The following is a 6,604-nucleotide window of genomic DNA, read 5'->3' on the forward strand; positions in this document are numbered from 1 at the left end:
TTGTTTCTTCTGGGTATTTTGTTTCTCTCTTTGTTTAATTTTCTATCTTTCATGTTAAGAAATAGGCTCAAATGGATAGGTTCTAGAAAATAGGATGAAATCTCTGCATGCATCATTACTAATGATGGACTTTCCTGTAGTGTGGACTTTCCTGTAGTGTGAAGTGGCTGGGTCATTCTGATTTTTCCCTTAAGTTGTTTCATTTCTGTAGCATTTTGAGAACCAAATAAGGAAAAGAAATCTTTGATGACCACCCTGTTTTCATTATGGAAATATCCTTCAAATAGCCTGGAGTCCCTAAGAACCATTTTATTCAAGTCTCCCAGGGAATAAGTCTCTAGTCTTCCCCATGGGGTCTTGAGGTCTAACTTCTTCTACAAACTTTCAAATAATTCTCTTTTTTTCATGTTCTCAGACTAATGTCCTTACTTCACATATATTTCATGCTTCCAAAGTCTGAGCCTTTTGGAGCCTTTTCCATGATGCAAATAACCTTGCTTACATACTTCCCTCACTGCTAGCATCCCTTTCCATTTTCTCTGACTGCTCAGCCTGTTACTATTCAAGTATATGATTTGCAAATTACAAAATTGTTTTGTGGGCATCTCTTTTCTCATTATGTTTATCCTTAAATATTTTTTCTTTTTATAGTAGTAATAAAATTGTATTGCAAAAATTATGGTTTTACCATTTAAAAAATCAGATTTCATACCCCTTTTAATGTTTAGTCAGCAATTCAATGAGTTTGAGTTACTTGGCTACTAGGTATGTAGCATTCTGGACTCTGCCTCAAGGAACTTATATTCCATCTACAGCAACAAAGTTAGTGCTTAAAAAATAAGGAACAGTGAAGCACAAATTAATAGGGTAAAGAATACAATTGCAATTCAGGAAAGAAGGAAATCAGTGTGGATTAAATATTTAGAGAAGATGAAGAAAACGTGAGTCGTGCACTGATTCTTAAGAAATGGAACACATTTTATCTTTGTTTGATTGAAGAATAAATCAATAATGATGATGAAGAACATTTATAGAATGCTTACTCATAGCCAGGAAATAAATACAGTAAAACTTTACAAAGACTATCTCATCTAATCCTCAAAACAAATATGTGGGTTAGTTACAGTTATTTTCTCCATTTTTATAGATGAAGAAACTATGGCTTGGAGAAGTCTTGACTTGCCTAATGTCAGACAGCTAATCAATGGTTGAACCAGAATTAAAGTCCAAAAGTCTGACTTCAAAACTTACACTCTAGTGTAATAGTGCGTTACATTGATATTTGCATAGATACAGCTTAAATTTAACAATGTATTTGAATTTGATATAAACATTTCCGGCAATTGTTTAAGAAAGTCAAATACAATTTTAATTGTGGCAGACAACGACAATGAAATGTAGACTGGTTTGTGATTATCCTAATTAAAGAAGACATTTAAACTTCTCTTGTTAAAAATTAGTCTGCTGAGATTAGGGGAAAGCTGTAGCTTTAAGCTGAAGGTAAAAAAAAATCAACAAAGCAATGAGCTGACATGAGTTACAGGAACTTAAGCCTCTTGGTTAATGTAATCAGCAAATCTTGAAATGAAAATGCATAGAACATTACTGCTAGGACCTCCACAAAAAAGATTTCTCAGTAAGAACCCAACAAATGTAAACAAACAAAGCAGAACACACACAATTAGAAATGAATCTGTAGATTCTACTTCCAATAAGATCTTTCCCTAAATATAAATGCATCAAGATTCTACTAAGACACAACTCGTTACATTGTGCCCTCTTTGAAATACAGCAACTTAATGTATTAGAAGACTGATGTAACAAAGCTCGTCAATCAGGCGTGTAATGATGACTGCTTCCACTAATTAGTAATAAATGGCTTCCAGAGTGCTAAGTATTCTTTACTTATGTTGACAAAATAACTTTATTTAATAATTAGGTACATCTCTCCATTCCTTTTACAAATCCGTTTATTGAATTTTAACATATAAATTTTTAAGTGGATGGCACAATTTCAGTGCTTAAAGTGAGGAACCTTGGTGCAGTGGAAAGAACAGGATTGGAGTCAGGAATTCGAAATTGAGGCCCCAAATCTGCCGTCAGCCTATATGAGGCTTGGGCACTAGACTACTCTATGGACCTCAGTGTCCTTGACCACTAAAGAAGAGGGTCAGGCTAGATTTGTAAGATATTTTCTGATCTAATAGTCCATGAGTCCAAAACAGATTTTCATGTATTTCCATCTCAACAGCAATTTGCAAATCGATGTGTCCCATGGGGTATATGCTCCAGCTGTAAATCCTCTGATTTCTATTCTGTCCTTGAGTAATGATGTACTACTCACCTAAAATAAATTAATTAATTAATTTGAAAAACGTGTCAGAAAGCAAGTCCATTCAAAACCAAATGGGAAAAAGTAGCTTTCCAGATCAATTTCTCCTCCTGAGTCCTTTAAAGGAATTTCAAACAGTGATGTATATCTTCTGCCCACTTAAAATGATTTCTAACATTTTGCATTAAGTTGAACTGAAATAACAGTAATTTCTGGCATTTGGCATATATGCTTTAAATATCATTGTTGTTATCATTATTGAAATTATTATTATGATTATTAGGCTATAAATTTAGTCATTCAATTTATGAAAAATAATCACCATCAAATCCATTTGGCCTGGCAGTTCTGGTCAAATGACCAGCCAGATGAGTTTACTTTCTGTCAGAAAGAAGTCTGACTTTATTACATTTTCATTTTACAGTGGTTTTCATTTCAGAATAATTCTGCTAATACAAAAACTCCATATCTCACTTCTAAATACAAATTCTAAGATAGATAGATGATAGATAGATAGACAGATGGATAGAGAGAGAGATAGATATGGTCAGGCTGACAGGTAGATATGGCAGAGGCATTTCTGTAATGAGCTTGTTATTGATTCTTCAGCTTTGTTTTTTCTCTTTTTGGTAAAGTCATGTTACTTTACTGCCAATATACCCTCCCTCAGGAGCTACACATTTTTGAATTCTCCTTTTGGTTGGTGCCCAAGAATATGGATGGGACTAGTAGGATTCTGGAAGGTTGATCAATTTGCCTTTCTTTAGTAACCTGGAAGAATGGCAATTGTGCAAAGTTTGGGGATGGGAAACAAGCTTCAGAACCTTCAGTAGATCCGAACTTCAGAACTGCAGAACTCTCAATCAGATCAATTTTAGACAGAAGTGCATTAGGAAGATGAAAATCTCATATCCAACTCCCTTAAAATGGTCTGTGCCATATATTCTCTGGAAAGTCTTTGTATCCCTCAAGAATAAGCACACCTGGGGTTGAAGACATCTGTTATGAACCATGATTCATTCTTCATCCTAAAAAAATTACTTTGCCTGTTGAAAAGATCAGGAATTATAAAGTGAAGATAAATAAAGGAGTTTATTCGAGAAGATTTTAATGCATCAACACAGTCCCTTAAGTCTATCAGTCCAGAAGAAAGAGACATGGCACTTGTCGACGGTGATGCGATTCAGCTGAATTTGATTAACTACTTGAAGGCAAATGTCGGCATCTCTGTGAAACTAATCTGAAGTACCCTATTTCCTTAAATGTGTTTAATTGGGTTGGGGCCTCAAGGCATATTTTTATCAGGCTTCTAGTGCTTCATGGCTAATGCCTTGTCCCCATGTTTCAAAAATCTGTCTTTCTCATACTATTTGATCTGTCTCTTATATCTCAAAGCAGCAGCTCAGAAGTCAAGAATGCACATAAAACTAGCTGCTACAAATCACACCAACATTTCATTAATTTAAGTCTACATTGATTTAAGTTATTATGGAAAGATTTATATTCAGAGCTGTGTGTGTTTGTGTAGGGGGAGAAAGGGAGAGAGAGAGAGTAGAAAAAAAGGGAGAAAGAGTAAGACACTTTAAAAAAATAAATAAGAATAAAAGCCATCTTATTAGTTCATGGTTCCATATTTATTACACTGATTTTTTTTTTTTTTTTTTTTTTTGCTGCAAAAAGCTTTATTGTTTTCATTTGGTCCAGGCTTGGGCAGAGGGCTCCAGGCTAGTTAAAAAGCTATCTCTAGTGGCTGCAGGGAGAGGCTCAGTCAGAAGCTCTGACACCAGGGGGATGCCAAAGGGGCCCTCTCAAAGGCCTCTGGACTCTGGAGCCTCCTAGTCATGCTTGAGGGTGAGCCTTTCAAAGAGATACTCACCCAGCCCAGCTTGGGAGCCAACGAGCCTCTGGATGTTGGTCAGATGGTCGCCCATCTTCTTGATGAGTTTCACCTCCTCGTCCAGGAAGTGGCTCTCCAAGAAGTCACAGAGATGGGGGTCTGCCTGGGCAGAACCCAGGGCATGCAGATCCAAAAGGGCCTGGTTCAGGCTCTTCTCCAGGACAATGGCGGCTTTCATGGCATCCAGGGTTGTACCCCACTCATCCTGGGACGCTTCTGCAAGTCCTGGAAGAGGGCGCGGCCGCCGCGCTGGTTTTGCATCTTCAAGAGATGCTCGGCACTCTCGCGCTTTTCCTCCTCCAACTAGCGGAAGAAGTGGCATACGCCCTTCAGAGCCGCATCGTCGCGGTCGAAATAGAAGCCCAGAGAGAGGTAGGTGTAGGAGGCCCGCTGGTACAGGTTGACCAGGCGGTTGACGGCGGCCTCCACTTCGGTAGAATAATTCTGACGAATCTGGGAGCTCATGGTTGATCGGCAGTAAGGAGCTGAGCTCAAAGAAACGGTGTTGGTGGATCCCGCCGGAGGTAGAGGAAGGGTTGAGAAGTTGGTCCGAAGGCTGAGACTGGAAAAGAGGTTGGAGGGTGGTCGGAGGCTGGAAGAAGAGGAGTCCCAGGGGTCTGTTCCGTCCAAACACTGTTGAAGTAAGAGATCCGCCGGACGCCCAGCGCACTGCCTGTTACAGTGATTTTTTGATCCCTGATCTGTTTACCCTGATGTTTATTCCCTTAGTTCCCATTTCTCTCTTTTTCATAAATTGATGAAGACATACAAGTGTTATCACATACCTATAAAATATATGCAAACAGCATTTCAGAAACATTAATATATACCAATTAATATACTAATTATTATACTAGTTATATATATTATATATGTAATATATATTATATATAGTTAATATATAATATATAATTGTTATAATTATTATAATATATACCAATTAATATACTAATTATTAATTAATATATTAATAATAGCAAAAATGTAAACAAAACATTAGATTCTTTAAACTGGAGATGTGCAGGATAAGCCCACTTGGGTCTTGGAATCCGTTATATAATCACACTAATTGGATTAAGCAATGAAAGGTAGACATTCATCACAACAAATGCATATCTAACAATCAATATAAGTGGAGATTTACATGCCATGGAAACTTGAAAAAGTGCAAAGATATATGGAATATGAATTAAAAACTGAAATACTAATATAGGATATTTTTTTTCTTTTTGAGGAAGATTAGCCCTGAGTTAACTGCTGCCAATCCTCCTCTTTTTCTGAGGAAGACTGGCCCTGAGCTCACATCCGTGCCCATCTTCCTCTACTTTATACATGGGATGCCTGCCACAGCATGGCTTGCCAAGCGGTGCCATGTCCGCACCTGGGAGCCAAACCGGCGCACCCCAGGCCGCTGAAGCAGAACGTGGGAAGTTCACCGCTGCTCCACCCAGCCGGTGCCTAACCTACGAATTTTAAGGTTCTATGATGAGATGGAGGCAAAAGTTGCAACATGGGACTGGCCCTGTGGTTGAGTGGTTAAGTTCGCTGCTCCGCTTCGGTGGCCGGGTGTTTTGCGGGTTTGGATCCTGGGCGTGGACGTGGCACCACTCATCAGGCCATGCTGAGGTTGTGTCCCACATAGCAGAACCAGAGGCACTCACAACTAGAATATACAACTATGTTCTGGGGAGGCTTTGGGGAGAACAAGAAAAAAATCAAAAAGATTGGCAACAAATGTTAGCTCAGGTGCCAATCTTAAAAAAACAAGTTGTAACATAGGTGTGTAAGGAAGGAATGCAGAAGAGAGGGATTACACAAACCGCATGCAAATATGTAGTGTGCCATGGGGTTTCATTCTTAAAAGCACATTCATAATGATGATGAAGATTTTGAATATATATTTCCTTACAGTGCTTATCACAATATCATTAGCATTTTATTACAGATATATGTTTTTGGTTTCTAGAACTTGCATCATTTCTTTCTGAAATGCAATATATAATTAACCAGTAAATTCAAGGTATGAATTACTATCCCTTTTTACCTATTCATTTACATTGTCAATAATTCTACCACTGAATAATTTTCTTACTTAATGACATTTTAGTACAAAAATGAGTTGCTGCTGTATTACTTTGAAAGAAAATCTTTTAATGTTCTGCACATTTCCCTCATTTTGTCAAGAGAAAAAAATTCCCATAAATGTAAACTATTCAGAAGACTCGTTGTGACATGATAAAGGACTTTCAAGTATCAGAGGCATGAAGGACTGCCTGTCCCGAAGACCACCCCTCCCCCGCCCCCACTCCAGGTCAAGTGTCACTACTTTTTATAGATTTTCATTCTCCATTTGGCTGTTAATTGTTTTTACCCAT

At 37.9% G+C, this 6,604-nt stretch overlaps 1 pseudogene; it reads right to left on the reverse strand.

The window, feature by feature from the left end:
• Nucleotides 1–4,005: 4,005 nt before the first annotated feature.
• LOC103565239 (ferritin light chain pseudogene) lies at nt 4,006–4,870 on the reverse strand (annotated as a pseudogene).
• Between the last annotated feature and the right edge of the window lie 1,734 nt (nt 4,871–6,604).

Source organism: Equus przewalskii, chromosome 14 (genome assembly GCF_037783145.1).
Source record: "Equus przewalskii isolate Varuska chromosome 14, EquPr2, whole genome shotgun sequence".
Classification (NCBI taxonomy): domain Eukaryota; kingdom Metazoa; phylum Chordata; class Mammalia; order Perissodactyla; family Equidae; genus Equus; species Equus przewalskii.